The sequence below is a fragment of the Dasypus novemcinctus genome, chromosome 31 (genome assembly GCF_030445035.2).
Source record: "Dasypus novemcinctus isolate mDasNov1 chromosome 31, mDasNov1.1.hap2, whole genome shotgun sequence".
NCBI lineage: Eukaryota > Metazoa > Chordata > Mammalia > Cingulata > Dasypodidae > Dasypus > Dasypus novemcinctus.
The window spans coordinates 41,250,801-41,267,889 of NC_080703.1; the positions used below are offsets into that span (position 1 = coordinate 41,250,801).

The window sequence follows — 17,089 nt, forward strand, 5'->3', positions numbered from 1 at the left end:
CAACCCATGTCTCCCCCTCCCATGTCTCACTCTAAATTAGTATTTGGCCATTTCCAACTACTTAGAAAGGGCTGCAGGTCCCAGATGAAACTTCCAGTGCAGATTGGGCAGTGACCCACCATTCAAATGCAAGGTAAAGGCCTTATGCTTAGAACTCACACTCTGATACACGTTTCTCCTATACTCACTCCAACAGCCACATGGATTGGGTGTAAAATCCATGAAAATAAATAATATGTACTCAGAGCAGTCACTTCCCTGCCTTTGGCGCCTACTTTCTCCCAGCCAAGAGGCTGGCTTTCCGCAGCCAGTCCACGCTGAGTGTTTCTAGCTGTGGGTATTTCTGAGAGGCACTTCCAGGGTTAGCCACTAGAAGTCCTTAGCAATTCACATTTTGTTAGGCTGGGAGGCGAGAAAGAGGGGAAAACGTTACCATAAGCAAGAAATTGGGTAAAAAATATGCACTATGTAGGGGAATAAAAAGAAAAGAAGGCAAAGTCACTGGGGCAGAGCTAAGAGAATGAAAACAGAGAATACACGAGGATGGTTTATCTTACCCCAAACCATATTTTCAATCAGGTAAGAACTTTTTATTGTAGGCAGATAATTGAAGAAACTAGAAAGCCACAGCCAAACTTTTTTGAAAGACTCCACGCCGAGTTCTAGATGAACTGGGTTTGACCATTACAAACGTTCCCACACGAGTCCCGCCACGTGGGCCAGGAGCCAGAGAAGTTCCCCTGCGCAAAGCGGCGTGAGAAAGACAGAAGAGCGTTCTGGAGAAGCAGGGTACACAGGACCGAGATGAGTCATGAAGTCAACGTGCACGTTTTAAATTGTTCTCCCTCCTGTACACTGTCGGCGAATCTTTAAGATTTCTGCACCATTATAACTTGAACCAAGACTCGAAGTTAAAGAATTCGCTTATTTAGTCTTATCAGAGGAGGTAAGCCCAACGTCACTCCGTTGAATGGAACTCCAGTTTTGATCTTGAACCCTTTCTGGTCCTGTCCCATACTGTCATGACAGGGGACACAAAAACGGCTGACCATCGAGCTCCTAAACAGAACCTCAACGACGCTGACAAGCGATCCAGAGAAGCTACGTCAGCCCGGCCCGCTCGGGCCTCCATCCGTCACGGGGTCGTGAGCGAGTACCTTACGACAATCCTCTCGTTCCTCTCTTTTATGGTAAACCCTACACAGCCACGAGGCCCGGCTGGGGAGACCTTGGCGTGCGACATGTCGTTCTGTCCACGGCTTGGGTGCTGTCCTCGCAGGCGACAGGTGTCATCGGCGTGCGTGGTGGGACCTTCCCCACCCCGGCCGCCGCAAGGCCGTCCGCACCCACCCGTCCTCCCGGCGGCCTTTGGCCACGTCGGCCTCGTAACACTAAAAACCACTTCCCTGCTGTCCTCCACGGTCATGACCCTGGGCTGTGACAAGGTCCCTGTGAACCCCCCGTCCAGGCTGCGTGGCGTTTACAGGTGTCTTCCGCTCAAGCGTCCTCTGTGTCACGGGACGAGGCGGGGACGTGGTAAGCGAGGAGATCTGGTGACACACGAGGGCGCCCGGGCCGGGCCTGCGGGCAGGTGGGCAGCCTGGAGGATGCCGTCCCCAGCGGGTTCGGCCGCTTGCCGGCCTGGGGAGGGGGCGCAGGGACTGGACGCCGCCTCCTTGGTCTTGAAGATACAGGACAGTGCGTTCGGAGGCCACGCCTTGGGCAGAGAGGAGTGTCTCCAGAGCACCGGTCAGCAGGGCTGAAAACCTGGCCCGAGTCGTCCCTGCAGGAGGAAAGGGGAATCTGAGCTCATCAAGCTCAGTTATTCGGGGAGAGCTATTTCCAGAGTCTATCAGGAACTTCTAGAGGCTACAGTGACTCTTTCAAGTCACTAAGGACCATTTAGAGTCTGACATGCTTAAAACTGGACGAAATTAATTACACTTCAAAAGATACCCCTGGAAGGAAGCACGGAACCGCTTTTTAATTTCACGTCTTTTATTTATGTCAAGCCTTTTCTCCAAGGGGCCCAAGGTGATTTAAGACGCCTAATTAACAGTCTTTCAATCCCAGAGCTACTGAAAAGGTACCTTAGTTTTTCTCTCAGTCTGTCATTTAACTAAACGTAGACGTGAGTTAAGAGAGAAAAGCCACTGAGACTTCTCCAACGAAAACCAGTGGTTTTGAGCACAGCACGACGCGCCTAGTACCCGGGAAGGAGAGGGTCAGAAGGAACGAGAAGGCATTCCAGCAGCTTCTCCAGTGTTTACCAGACAGACCCCGCTTTCCTCCCGGTTTTGACCACAGACCTCACGTGTTCTGGTATCTTCCCCTTTCAGGGTTCAGCTCGGCTAGCAAGGTGGTGGTGGGAATTGGCGCCTTCTGCTTTTCACTTGGCAGTTTTAAGCCTGCCTTGAAGAAATGGTGTAACCAAGCTCCTCACACCTCAAAGTACAGACAAGCGCCTGTCGCCCTGCCGAGCGGAGAGACTCAGAAAACACACACACGCGGGAAGTGGATGTGGCTCAATGGATACAGTGTCCGCCTACCACATGGGAGGTCCAGGGTTCAAACCCAGGGCCTCCTGACCAGTGTGGTGAGCTGGCCCACACGCAGGGCTTATGTGCACAAGGAGTGCCGTGCCACGCAGGGGTGTCCCCCATGTAGGGGAGCCCCACGCACAAGGAGTGCACCCTGCAAGGAGAGGCATCCCACACACAAAAAAGTGCAGCCTGCCCAGAAATGGCGCCGCATACACGGAGAGCTAACACGGCAAGATGACGCAACAAAAGGAGACACAGATCCCCGGTGCCGCTGACAAGAATACAAGGAGACACAGAAGAACACACAGCAAATGGATACAGAGAGCAGACAACTGGGGGGGGGGGTGTAAAGGGGAGGGAAATAAATGAAAAATAAATCATTAAAAACAAAAAACAAAAAAAAGGTCTGGGAGCCACCAGAGCTGCGTCTTCGAGCCTTTTGAACACTAACTGTGACGGTGGCTGCCCTTTACTGACAATTTACTATGTCCTGGACGGTTTTGGGTATTCTCTTTTTCAGCCTCACAACCCCGTGAGCTGGTGATACAAGGTCCATTTTACAAAGAAACCGACTTGCCCCAAGTCAGAAAACGCAGCCGTCTGGGATGGCGGCCCCTCCCAATTAGAGGGGGAGCGGGCATCAGCGTCCCAGAGTCCTCAGGCCTGGGGAACGAACGACGGACGAGGGTGGACTAGAGCAGTGGGAGAAATCCCGTCCCTGATGGGGAGACGGTGGCCACAGGAGGGGCTGAGGGCAGGGAGCGGGGAGAAGAGAGGTGACGTGGGGCATCTGGGGGACTTGGGATTGCCCTGAATGACACTGCAATGACAGACACAGGCCATTAAATACCCTGCCATAACCTACAGAACAGGGTGGGAGAGAGTATAAACTACAGGGTCAGCTGCCCCCGTGCCGTGTGGCCGTGCTCCAGACGTTTTCATCAATGGTAGTGAACGTGCCACACTCATGTTCATGCGGGAAAGGGTGGGAGGTGCAGGGGGGACCTCATATTTTTTGAATGTAACATTAAAAAAATAAAGACTACACACACAGACACACACACACACACACACACACATATATTAAAAAAAAGAAAGAAAATGCCCCAGAGCAGGGTCTGCCTCAGTGTCAGGGCTGGCTACCCCTCCCCCCACCAGCCCCCAAGCAAAGCCCCCCCTCCCCACGTCCCAGGACGCAGGCCACCCCCGGGCACGTGTGCCCACAGCCCACGGCCTCTAACCGGGACACGGGCTCGTCACCGCGCCAGGACGCGCCTCTGCGCCCACGCCCACGGCGCGCCTCCTGCCGGGCACCCCGGCCCGGGCCGGCTGGCCTCGGCGCCCGCTCGCGCAGGCAGCCGAGACGAGCGCGACGTTGAAGACCCCCAAGGGGGGCTAGGGCCGGTGCACGGGGGGGCGCAGACCGCTTCCCGCAGGCGCAGGGTGCGCGGCTGCTCAGCCAGCGCGGGCCACTGTCGTCTGGGGTCCCGGGTGCCATCTGCCCGGCGCAACGGGAGCCCGGGAGCCCGCGCCCCCCCGGGCCGCCCCCTCCTCTGCCAAGGTCATGCTTTGAGCACTCGGACCAGAGCCTCCGGCCAGCAGCTCACAGGGCAACCTGCCTTATAGGCCGGGCGACGCTGGATGTCACGCAGCTGCAGGGCGGACAGGCTGAATCCAGCCACCACCCCCTGCCACCTGCCCGCGGTTTCCTTTTATTTGTTTTGCTTTATTAGGGAAGCTGTGGGTTTACAGGGCCATCGTGCATAAAATACAGGATGCCCGGAGAGCACCCCACTATTAGCACCTTGCCCTGGGGCAGAGCGTTCACCCCAAAGAGGAAAGCACCTCCTCACGAGGTGGGGTGCAGGAATAATGACTAGTAACTCATTATGGCTGTTGTCATTCTGTTGCCATATTTACAACCCAACAGCTCCCCTCCCACCCACCTTCAGATCCAGGATGCGAGACTATTCAGTGGGGGGTTCAGACGGGGTGAAGCCCCTGGCAGGGGTTGCAGGCAGCTTCTGGTCTGCAAAGCTCCTGGCCCTGCTCCCCTCCCGCCATCCCCCAGCTCGGCAGCGGCCCAGGCACCTCGGGGGTCCTCTCCCCGGACCCCCGAAGCGCGCCCTGCCCGGGACGTGGCGCAGCCTCCGGCGTGGAGACTCACAGGGTGGCGCCCCCCTCCACCTGCCGCCAGCCCCCAAACCCGGAGCCCCGGGAAGGGGGCACGGGCCCCCGCGCTGGGGCCGGGAGAGCGAGGACCTGGCGTCCGTTCACCAGACACCCGAGGTCGGCTCTGCCGGGCACCGCCGCCCGCGCCCTGGACGTGGTGTGGCACCTGCCGTCCTGGAGCCCACGTGGGGGCGGGAGAGAGGGCTCCCCTAAAAAGGCAACGGACGGCGAACGTATGGAAAGCCGTGACGCACGGACAAGGGGAAGGAACAGCCCAACAAAGGGCTGCCATGATTATCATTTATACACATTATTATATATCGCTATTTAGATATATAGATATATAGAATCCAGAGGGGCCTCAGTGCCCCTTCCCCACCCCTCCAGATGCGCCTGTGCGCCAGCCTGCCTTAGAGTCCTCTCTCTGACCTTAGGAGGAGGGCAAATAAATGCCCTTAAATAGAAGGCGGTTGTCGGGGCCCATATTTTATAATGCGAGGGAGAGCCCCGCTTCCTGCCTTGGGGGGGGTGAAAAGAGACCCACATAGCTGCTTGACTCATTCCCCCCAATTCCCCTTTCTCTACCCGACCCTCCCACTCCCACCCAGAAATGCCTGGCTTGGCTGGGGACAGGAGCATCACTTGAACTCAGTTCTCCGAATGCCTCAACTTTAATGTCTAATACCGAGCAGCACGACTCTGATGACACACAGCACTGCGTATGTGCGCATTAAATTCGTCACGCATTTACTGGGTTGTCACGAAGCTGGCTGGCTGTCTCTGTTTTCTCCTGACAGCATGCTTGTCCCGTGAGCACTGCAAAAAAAGACTGGAGCAGAAGTTCATTTCCACTGGCCTCCCTTTTCTCGTTTCCGCCTCCTGTTTCTTTGAGTCCTGACACTTCAATATGCTAACATTTTGTGCTACAGTTTTCAGGGCGCATTGCTTTTCTGTCTTCCAGGAGAGGAACACTCAGGCAATTAGAACATTCTCCATGCACTGGGTTAACAGTCAGCTTGATGTCCTCACGAGTGAAAACTCAAAATGCACTGAGCACATCACAAGGAAAAGAAAGAAAGAAGAACCTTGAAAACTAGTATTCGAAAGTGGATTTGAATTCACTTTTCTTGGAGCCATTATTCAAAAGGGAATCCCAAAAGTGAATTTGGAAGCCAGTATATCAAAATACCCCAAGGACTTTTCCGATTGCTTTTTGAAGGGTTGGCAAACTTTTTCTGGAAAAGGCCAGACAGTAAATATTTTAGGCTTTGTGCGTCCTAAGTTTGTGTTGCAACGACTCAGCCATTGTAGTGCAAAGCACTTGTGGATAATGGGTATGTAATGGACATTCTGTGCTCCAATGAACTTGGTTTACGGACACTGAAATCTGAATTTCATATAATTTGCATGTGCCGTGAATTATTATTAATCATTTAAACTTGTAAGAACCAGCCCTGGCTTGCAGGCCCTACAAAAAGAGGGGGACCACACTGACTCAGAGGCCACGGTTTCCCAACCCCTGCTCTAAAATGTCACATGCTGGAGACTTGGTGATACTGGACTAAATGTACTCAAGATAATACAGGTCAGGGGAGCAGATGTGGCTCAAGTGGGTGAGTGCTGGCGCCCCAAATATGAGGTCCAGGGTCAAGCCCCGGCCCCTGGTACCTCAAAAAAAAAAAAAATATATATATATATATATAGTTTAATATGCTGCATACACATTAGAAAAGAACATGAAAAACCAAGGTCAGTTAGTATTTCTAAAGGATTAACAAATTTTATGGCATATGTAGGCAAAAGAAAAACCTGGCTACAGAGAATTCTAACATTGGCCAAGACTTTCACAGTCTCACAACAAAGATGGGGCTTAGTTTTATAGGAAATCAACTAGGAATTAGGAAGCACCATCCCAGTGACATTTAGCTAAATAATCCAATAGCCATTTTCTTTCATGAAGTTTTTTTTTCTCTTCTGGTACAAATGAATTAAAAGCTGAAATTATCCTGTGCCATATATGACATAAATGATGCTATAACTTCCTTCGATCTCTCTCCAGTGTAGAGATGTCATAAGTTAAAGACAACAACAATAATTAACATTGATTTCAAAGAAAATATTTGAATTAAAGAGTTATGTAAGCAGATAGAGGAGGTAAAATAAAACTCCGAAACATTTAGCCCTAATGTGACTGATGGGAAGTGTGGAAGGGAAATTGTGTTCTGAGCTACTTAACGTTATTTTTTAAGCTAATTGGTAATTAAGCTTGTAGAGTTAAACTTAACTCTTAACACATCATACTGCCCACCCACTGAGTTTACAGTGAGAGTAATTTTCTTATGGTTCAGAATTCAGAATGCCCTAATTAAGTTAGAGAAGACTTTAAACCATCATTAGGCGCTATTTTTATTCTGATAAATCGTGTGGTGGTAAAGTCAGCTTTCCGGCATTAAATTAAAGGTGGTTATTTTAGTGGCGTGAGCGGCCCTAATTATTTCACAGCAATGTGAGGGAGGTAAGTGAAGAGAGTAAAAAACAGGACCTGTTAAAATAGAACAGTGACAGTCCCAGCCGGCAGAGGGGCTGCATGAGGGGGAGGGGAGGGGATGTGTGAGGGGAGGGGAGGAGAGGGGAGAGAGGGGGAGAGGAGAGAGGGGAAGGGGAGGGGGAGGGGAGGGGAGAGAGGGGGAGGGGAAGGGAGGGGGAGGGGGTGTGAGAGAGGGAGGGGTGCGTGGGGGAAGGGGAGATGTGGGGGAGGGGAGGGGATGTGTGAGGGGAGGGGGAGGGGAGGGGAGAGAGGGGGAGGGGAGGGGAGGGGGAGGGGGTGCGAGAGAGGGAGGGGTGCGTGGGGGGAGGGGAGATGTGGGGGAGGGGAGGGGATGTGTGAGGGGAGGGGGAGGGGTGCGAGAGAGGGAGGGGTGCGTGGGGGAAGGGGAGATGTGGGGGAGGGGAGGGGATGTGTCAGGGGAGGGGGAGGGGAGGGGAGAGAGGGGGAGGGGAGGGGAGGGGGAGGGGTGCGAGAGAGGGAGGGGTGCGTGGGGGGAGGGGAGATGTGGGGGAGGGGAGGGGATGTGTGAGGGGAGGGGGAGGGGTGCGAGAGAGGGAGGGGTGTGTGGGGGGAGGGGAGATGTGGGGAGAGGGGAGGGGTGTGTGAGGGGAGGGGGAGGGGAGGGGAGAGAGGGGGAGGGGTGCGAGAGAGGGAGGGGTGCGTGGGGGGAGGGGAGGAGATGTGGGGGGAGGGGTGTGTGAGGGGAGGGGGAGGGGAGGGGAGAGAGGGGGAGGGGTGCGAGAGAGGGAGGGGTGCGTGGGGGGAGGGGAGGAGATGTGGGAAGAGGGGAAGGGTGTGTGAGGGGAGGGGGAGGGGAGGGGAGAGAGGGGGAGGGGTGCAAGAGAGGGAGGGGTGCGTGGGGGGAGGGGAGATGTGGGGAGAGGGGAGGGGTGTGTGAGGGGAGGGGAGGGGAGGGGAGAGAGGGGGAGGGGTGCGAGAGAGGGAGGGGTGCGTGGGGGGAGGGGAGGAGATGTGGGGAGAGGGGAGGGGTGTGTGAGGGGAGGGGGAAGGGAGGGGAGAGGAGGGAAGGGGACGTGTGAGAAGGGAGGGGAGTGCATGGGGGACAGGAGGAGATGTGGGGGAGGGGAGGGGACTGTGGGGGAGGGGTGTGTGGGGGAGGGGACGGTGGGGGAGGGGTGTGTGGGTGCGAGGCGGAGGGGCCGCATGAGGGAATGGGGGAGGGCATGCATGAGGGGGGGATGCATGGGGGGAGGGGGAGGAGGAAGGCGGGGGGAGGGAGGGGAGAGGGAGGGCTCCCACCTATGTGAAAACAGGAAATAAAGAATTCACGGGCAACGTCTCCTTTTATTTGTCATAAACATCAGGTCAAACGTGTAACTAAACACGGGCTTCTACGCTTACAAAGCGCCCAAATGTTCTCTATTAAAACACACCCGGCTGTGGGAAAAGCCACCACCTCGTTATTCAAAAGACCGTGGAAAAACACTTCAATTCTTTCCCCCAGGTCATGACGAGGGACATCAGAAACTCACACAGCCTACCGCTCAAGCGCCAACAATTACATTTACTCAAAAACAAGTCTGAAAAATAAATGGCTTTTCATACAATGTGGTTATTTCAATAGTTCCATTTTCATGGAGAAAATTCCATCCAAGCTGTTCCATTTCTTCTAAAACGTGACTGCACATCCGAAGAGCGCGTGTCCATGGAAAAACAGGAGCTGCCATCACCGCGTTTATAAGCCAATCCACACATTGCTGCTGCGTGGTGGTGTGAAGCTGTATGAGCCCAGAAAAACGTGTTCACAAATCTCAAATTCCCGTGGGGTGTGAGCTCATCGTAAGTGGGACGTTTTCACGAGGCCCCATCGGTTAAGACGGGCCCATCTCAATCAGGATGGGTCTTAATCCTAATACTGAAATCTTTATAACAGAATGAAATTCAGATACAGAGAGAAGGTGAAATCAAGGGAGCCTGGAGAGAAGGGGACGCCGCAGATGCCGCGGTGTGCCCTGCCATGTGGCAGAGGAGCCGAGGATCGACGGCAGCTGGTCTCTGGGGAGAAGGAACTATCGTGACGATGCCTAAATTTGGACATTTTCCTGGCCTCAAAACCATGAGCGAATAAATTCCCATTGTTCAAGCCAGCCCATTTCACTGGAATTTGCTTTGGGCTTGGGGCAGCCTAGGAAACAAAAACAAACCAGGCACAATTTTATAAAAGCATCGGATGTAGTTCACTGGACTACCCTCAGTCCTTCCAACTCCATTCCAAATTGGATTTAGAACACTGCCCAATCTTTAAGGGGAAAAGCACACGCGGCTCAAAACAACACAAAAACAGATGGCAATAAATTAAGTCAATCTCCGATGAATGACTCTTGTGTATAAAGTCAGGGGAAAATATCAGGGGCATCAAGACTCTGAACAATAAAATTATATTATCACTGCAACTGAAACGCTTCCTAAATTCCAACCAGGGCAACAACGGGACATAATCCAAGATTGAACAATTTATCCTTTTGATGAACCTTTGACAAAAGCAAAGCACCTGCAGAAAGACATGCTCTCCTGGTAAACGGTAGGGGACACTTGGAAGCTAGCCCTGACTTGAGAATAACCACGCGGCAAATTATCGCTACTGGAGTGGCTGAGGAACATTCTGAACCCTGAGTGGAGCCGGACGCCAGGGTCACCCCGCAGGCACGGCGGGAAGAGCAGCACCTTCCCAGGTGGAGTCACACGCACCACGAGGCTGCAGGACCCCTGCTCCACCTGCTCCGAAATCACCGATTAGGAAAGCGACTTGAGTTAAAGAAGCAGGTGCGTCTCCCAGGCCCTCCCAGCGCTGCGAGTGTCAGAGCCCGGTCCTAGCTCAGGGGGCTCTGAGGGTCCCATCACAGGTCTCCGCAAGATGACAGGTGTACAAGGGACATTCACATCTCCTTAAAGCTGCTCCAGGTGGGTCCAGGTGGGTCCAGGTGGGAGCAGGTGGGGGCAGGTGGGGGCAGGTATGTCCAGGTAGCAGCAGGTGGGTCCAGGTAGAAGCAGGTGGGTCCAGGTAGGAGCAAGCCAGAGGCCCCCCTGACAGAGGGGAAGAAGCAGGCAGGCTGCGATCCTGAGCTGTGAAAGGTGTTCTGGGTTAGCTCAGCTACATTTTTGTGATTCTAAGAGGATTTGGAATTCACAAGCTGCATAAAGACACCAAACACTGATTACCAAACACTGAAAGCCAATTAGGGTCTTTGTTTCTTTGATTATAATTTTTCTGTCTGAAAAGGATTTCTACAAAGAGGATCATCACAACGCACAAAACTGGATGTAGAAAAGATACCATCTGTGGACACTACAGAAATAATTAATTACCAACTTCAAGATGGCAAAGGGATTCTGGACTCTTTTTTTTTTTTTAATTCTGGAAAACTTTAATTAGTAGGAGGCTATACGCCTAAGTTCCATGTCCTAAAAAGCTATTGTTCCCCTCTTTATTTCTTTCGTGGTAATTATTAGGTTTAATATAAATCCTCGTGGAACCCAAACACGCTGCAAGGTGTCCAGGATGCTCTAAGATTCTGAGAATCACAATAAAAGTCAAGGTAACAGAGATTGATTTTGCTCTGTTCTCTTAAAGATCATAAAATACTCCTTCCAGCTGGCCTGGTTCTTGAAGTTGTCACGTTGTGCTTCTAACGCTACCTCTTGCCTCATCCCTGAAATACCAAGTGTTTCTCTACGCGATATTTCAGGAAGATTGTCCTTGTGGAAATCCAGATGTCAAACTGCTGTGGGCAGGGAAGGGCCAAAGTGAGGCGGCTGCGGCATAAGGGAATGGTGCAAAAAGCGAGTTCCCTCATTTATCCATCAACAGTGAGTTTTAGAACTTGCATGAAGAGCAGCTTTCTCACCAAAACAGAGACGAAAATTTTATCTTCGTCTTAGAGGGCAGATTACATTTTTACCCGGGGTTCCCACCAAAACCATAGGCTCTAAATCCAGGATTTGGCAAGCAGAAACAATTTCTTAAATGATATCAGCGTATCCAGAAACAGCCCTTAGATATGGGAGCTTCTTCGCAAGGGCAGAGGCGGCGGTCCCTCCGCCCACCAAGGCGGACACGGGCTTGCAGGTGGAGGACAGCAGGAAGGGACGCGCCGGCACCCTTCCAGCCCTGCCCGGCTCTGGAGCTGGAGCTAGGAGAGGCACGGATCACCCTCCAACATGGCAGGGCCAGGGAGGTGGACGGGCTGGGCACGACGCGGGGGCACCGGAGGCTCGGTGTGGCCAGGGTGGGGACCCCCGGGGACCTGGAGTCCACGGCGCCCAGCAGAGGAGTGGCGCTCCAACCCAGGGGGGCCCCTGACGTGGGGGAGATGGGTGCCAGGGGTGGACAGTGGCTCGCCATCTGCGCAGGTCCTGGAGGAGCAGCGGGGACTCAGGGACGCCAGGCCAGGGCGCGGCCACCACAGCCAGGCCCCAAGGAGCAGACGACGCAGGCAACCAGACTCTCTCCAGGCAAGGAGGTGCCACCCGGGGGGAGAGCAGAGGGAAGGAGAGGGGTCCCAGAGACTTACCTCAAGAGCTGAGCATTGGGAAGCGGACTTGGCCCAGTGGTTGGGGCATCCGCCTACCACATGGGAGGTCCAGGGTTCAAACCCCAGGTCTCCTTGACCTGTGTGCAGCTGGCCCGTGCGCAGTGCTGATGCGCACAAGGAGTACCCTGCCACGCAGGGGTGTCCCCGCGTCGGGGAGCCCCATGCACAAGGAGTGCGCCCCGTCAGGAGAGCCACCCTGCATGAAAGAAAGTGCAGCCTGCCCAGGAATGGCGCCACACACACAGAGCTGACACAGCAAGATGACGCAACAAAAAGAAACACAAATTCCCATGCCGCTGACAACAACAGAAGCGGACAAAGAACACGAAGCAAATAGACACAGAGAACAGACAAATGGGGCGGGGGTGGGGGTGGGGGGAGAAATAAATAAATAAATTAAAAAAAAAAAAAAAAAGAGCTGAGCACTTATGCTAGTTCAAAAAGGATAATGCAAATTACACAATGGATTGAGTTTACCAAACAGAAGTAAACTTTAGGGCCTCTCACCTCCCCGCCAAAAGACATACGGAAGCTACATCTTCTCTGCCATCTGAGCCTCGCCTCGCACTCTGCACGCGGCCGTACGCTGGAGAGGGGCTCACCTAGGACGCAAGTCCAGGAATGGAAGGGGCCAGCGGTGCCCCTGTTCAGCTACAGCGTGTCCGTTCAAACTCTCCCAGAGACAACGAGCCGACGGAATAAGCTGGACAGTCGCCATGAAATGCCGCTCTCGCTGGCTGTTTCGCTGCTCAGGATCTGGTATTATAGTATACATGGGAGGCAGCGAGGAGGGGGGAAGGTGCTAGGATGCTTGCCAACGTGCTGACAAGATACGTAAAAAAGCAGAAAACTGGACCAGAAAGGAAAAGGACGACAGTCACCCCCACCTGCCTGTCCAGCCTTTCAAGCTCTGTCTTCCGGAAGTTCCCAAGGCCCCTCGCCGCAGATGACGATGTGATGCTGACATAGCTGAAGACGCCGCAACACCTGCCCCGATGAGCCCCGCGACGCTATCCCACAAGATCACCTTTTGTTTGTTTGTTTTACCTTCATTTATTTCCATGCCAACTCTCTTCGTTTCTTTATAGAGATTCAGTTTCTGATTATATCATATTCCTTCTGCCTCAAGAACTGCCTTTAACGTTTCTTGCAGAGTGGCACTGCTGTCAACGAATGGCCCAAGCTTTTATTTGTTCAAACAGTCGTTATTTCTCTTCCACTTGATTTTGGAACGGCTTTACTGAGCTATAATCCACATGCCATCCGCATAAGCCATTAGAAGCGTACAATTTAATGATGTTGAGTGGAGTTGCAATGTTGTGCAAATGTCAACAATGATTTTTTAAAAATATTAGCCATTCCCAAAATAAATATCGTATCTTTTAGCTTTTATTCCCATTGTTTCTTTGTTTTGTTTTTTTCTATGTTATTTTTTAAATTAAAGTTAATAGACCCCAAGGCCTGGCGGCCTTAACCTTCCCGGGTGCCTCAGCACTACAGTTTTGACGACTCCAGAGGCAGCTGTAGAAGCCTCATCTGCTGGACGTCCCCATCGCCGGGACCAGAGTCACAGCCCTTGGGGTCCCTTGGTGTCCCTTTTCGAGATGTGCCTGCTTTCCCCCACTATCGCCTTTTTTTAAACTGTGCTCTAATCTTCCCTCTGGTCTTCTTTTCAGTAGTTCTCTGAGTTAGGAAAATAGACGCCCCCAATGAAAAGAGCTCCTGACGGCCAGGTCTGTGGCAGGGGCGTGGTGGGAGGCCCATGGGGGCGGGGGGTCAGCAGGCGTCCACGGAGCCCCGTCCACGTGTCCAGACGGTGGGCGCTGCCACGGATGGCGTGTGATTCAGGGCGTCAGGCGGAGGCAAGCAACCACGTGGGAAGCCACAGGCCACCTGCCCACGCAGGGCTGTTAGGACAACCCTTTAAAAGAGCCTCGTTTCATTGAAGGGATATTTAAAATCATGCATTAGAGGAAAACAAACTTATTTTTAAAAAAGCATTCAGAGAGCAAATAAAATCCTCCCAGACAAAGCATCCTGCTCCTCCCTTCTCACACTGGGAAAAAAAATACTATTACCTACGGGATAAATGGAATCCCCAGAGCGCGTTTTGTTAATTAACCCTGAAGGCAATTAAAATCAAGATTTTTTGTGAAGTTGCGAGGAGAAGACACTGGAGATGAATTTCCAGTAGAAAGTGCAGGCCGAGGGGCTGCGACATGAGGGTGACTTCGTGTGCAGTACCTGGAAGGTTGCCACTGCCGTGCACCTGCTGCCACATAGGACAAGCAACGGCCCAGAATGCAGGGCGCGCCGTTTTCCTTCTTCACCTTTTCCTTCCCTGGAGCCTCGTCTCCAATTCAATTACAATTACATATTCCATATTTCAGAAAAATTACAGCAAAACCAATGAAAAACCTTCGAAAGAGATTCCTTTCATGCAATAGTTGGCAAAATGTTTAAATTGCCCGTGTTTTCTCTCTATAAAGGAAGGATGTTAACTCCTTGGTTGCTATGTGTTACTATGCAGCTCACGAAAATCTTTAACAGTTCAAGCTAAAACAGATTATTGTGATAAATCTAATAAAGCTAGACAGAAATAATCACTCTCATCAACATTAAAAGGATGGTAAATAATCACCTTAGTTTAAAAAAGACAAAGAATTACATTGCTTGGTGGAGAAAGGAGAGAAATAGTACTCAAATGCCAGTGCAGAGCCGCTCTTGAGTACTGTGTAGTATAAACAGCATGGAGCCATTCTCTGCAATCTCTTAAACTGAAGTTATGCAATACTTATTTTCTCCTGTCAATCTTTAATTACACGAGAGAACAAATTCCATCTTGATATTTGGTTGCAATCAAGTTCAGTTATATAAATCCCAAAAATATTTTGTTTTCTGAAGTATTAACGTAAAAGGGGTGTTCAGACACATGCAGATTTCCTTCAATGGAATTTGGTCTAACTATTGGTTACAACCTTCCTTTATTTAAGCTCACTGAATCTGCCTTTTAAGAGAAGCCAAAGCCTTTGAAATGAATTATTTTTTTTCACCTTCATGAGAAGTAAGATTAAAAAAATAAGTCACCTATGTCTTTAAGTTTCCACATGAATAAACTTTTGTGTTTAAAATATAAGGGAGGGAAGCGGATCTGGCCCAATGGATAGAGCGTCCACCTACCACATGGGAGGTCTGCAGTTCAAACCCCGGGCCTCCTTGACCTGTGTGGAGCTGGCCCATGCGCAGTGCTGATGCGCGCAAGGAGTGCCCTGCCACGCAAGGGTGTCCCCCGCGTAGGGGAGCCCCACACACAAGGAGTGAGCCCCATAAGGAGAACTGCCCAGCACGAAAGAAAGTGCAGCCTGCCCGGGAATGGTGCTGCACACATGGAGAGCTGATGCAGCAAGATGACGCAACAAAGAGACACAGATTTCCGGTGCCGCCAAGAATGCAAGTGGACACAGACGAACACACAGCAAATGTACTTGAGAGCAGATAACCGGGGAAGAGAAATAAAGTAAAAATAAATCTTTCAAAAAAAAAAAGAGGAGCCGTGAGTCGTTCCGCAGGGACCGTGTTTTCTGTCCCAGGAAATCCATGGACAGGGAGGCCTCTTCCAGCCTCCCCGCTGGCCAGTAGGTACCCCTTCCCCCCTCACTCCTTCCCCACAGTCTCCCTCTCCACAAAGAAACCGGCACGCCTCCAACACACTCCTTTATTAATACACGTTTAGGAACTGGGAAATAACCCGAATCCTGACAGCATAGACACAGAGCGTCTTGTTCTCAGGAAATACCACCACGCCGTCCTCACGGGCAACTGGCTTCAGCAGTGTAGACACATGCACACGGGAACCCTGGAGAGGGATTTTCCAGACTACCCTGATTTCTCACTTGGAGACCTCAACTTATAAACGGGAAGTCACAAAGTGAAACCAGATCTTCTTTCTGAGGTTCATCGTGGGTCAAGCCCAAGAGAACGATACAAAAATAAAGAGCTATATTTAAAGTTGCAGGCTGTCCCCGGACCTCTGGCCCATTTCCCATCAATATTTCATCTATCTGTTTAGTTAGCTTTAATAAATTAATCGCCTCAAGGCGAGAAACCATGAAGCCATTAGAAAAGGACTGTAAAATATTCAAAAGGGTTACGAGAGTGCCGGGGCAAGACTGTGCCTTTTTAAATAGTTCATCACTGGGTTTATTGGATGGAATTAAAAACAGAACAAATCAATGAACCGGGGCACACTGCAGCAAAGCTATTTTAATTATATATCGTGAAAGAGTAACTTTACAATTTAAAACCTGTAACCTGCTAATACGGTCCGTCTTACCGTGTCCACAAAAACACAACCACAAAGTCAGCAGGAAATGAGTGATGTAGTAAGAGTCATCGTCTCCCAGGAAGAGGGGAAGGCGGGGAAGGAAGGGGCACTGGGCGACCCTCTAGCAGCCACCGCGGGGCAGGGGGCTCTAGAGGCGGTCGGAGTCCTGGGGGGTCTCGACGTGGAGCTGAGCGACTCGCACGACAGCCCCCCGCCCCGATCGGGACGCGGCCTGAACGGGGCCGTGAGCGCCCCCCTGCATCTTCACCTGCTCGGTGCACCTGCCCCTGCTCGCAGGAAGTTCCCGTGAAGCAGCGTCACCGCGCGATGGCCACAGCCACCAGCGCGCCCCCTTACGGGTGACTCATGCTACGTGCCGGCCAACGCAACGCGGCTGCCAAATGTCAAACCCTTCTATCTGCGGCCTGCGCTTGAAAGGCCGTCACCAGCGCCAGCCACCTCCGGCCTCCTCGTCTTCACGCTTGCGAGCTGGGCGCTCCCGGGGCAGAGTGGCTCCAAGCCTGTCAGCTGCTCCCGCTGCACCCCCTTTGCCACCTTCCCGTGGCCCCCGGCCCCCCGTGCTGGTTCGTTCGCGGCTGTCCGAGGACAGGCCCGTTTGCGCCCCTCCCCGGACCCCTCAGCACCCAGGCCCGGCTCCCCCAGGTCTTTCAGCCGCATCTGCCCCTGACCTCACCTCTCCGCAGCTCCGTTTTAGCACCTGCACTGCAGGAAGCCAAGTGGGGAAGGCGGAGCGGCTGCTGCGGCGCGTGGCCACCAACCAGAACTCCGGCATCAGCGTAAATGCCACGAGTAAGAGCCATCAAGGACGCGCAGCTCCACACCGCACGCTTGTGGCCTGGGCTTGCAGGGCTCAGGCCTCCAAAGACTGAAGGGACATTTTACATGACCTTGAGAATTTATGTTTCTGGACACCGACCTGAGACCTCCG

At 52.5% G+C, this 17,089-nt stretch overlaps 1 protein-coding gene across 1 annotated transcript in view; it reads right to left on the bottom strand.

Annotated features, from left to right (window-relative positions):
• PLCL2 (phospholipase C like 2) overlaps positions 1-17,089 on the bottom strand; it is a 197,623-nt gene that overhangs the window by 49,126 nt on the left and 131,408 nt on the right. The window lies entirely within an intron of this gene.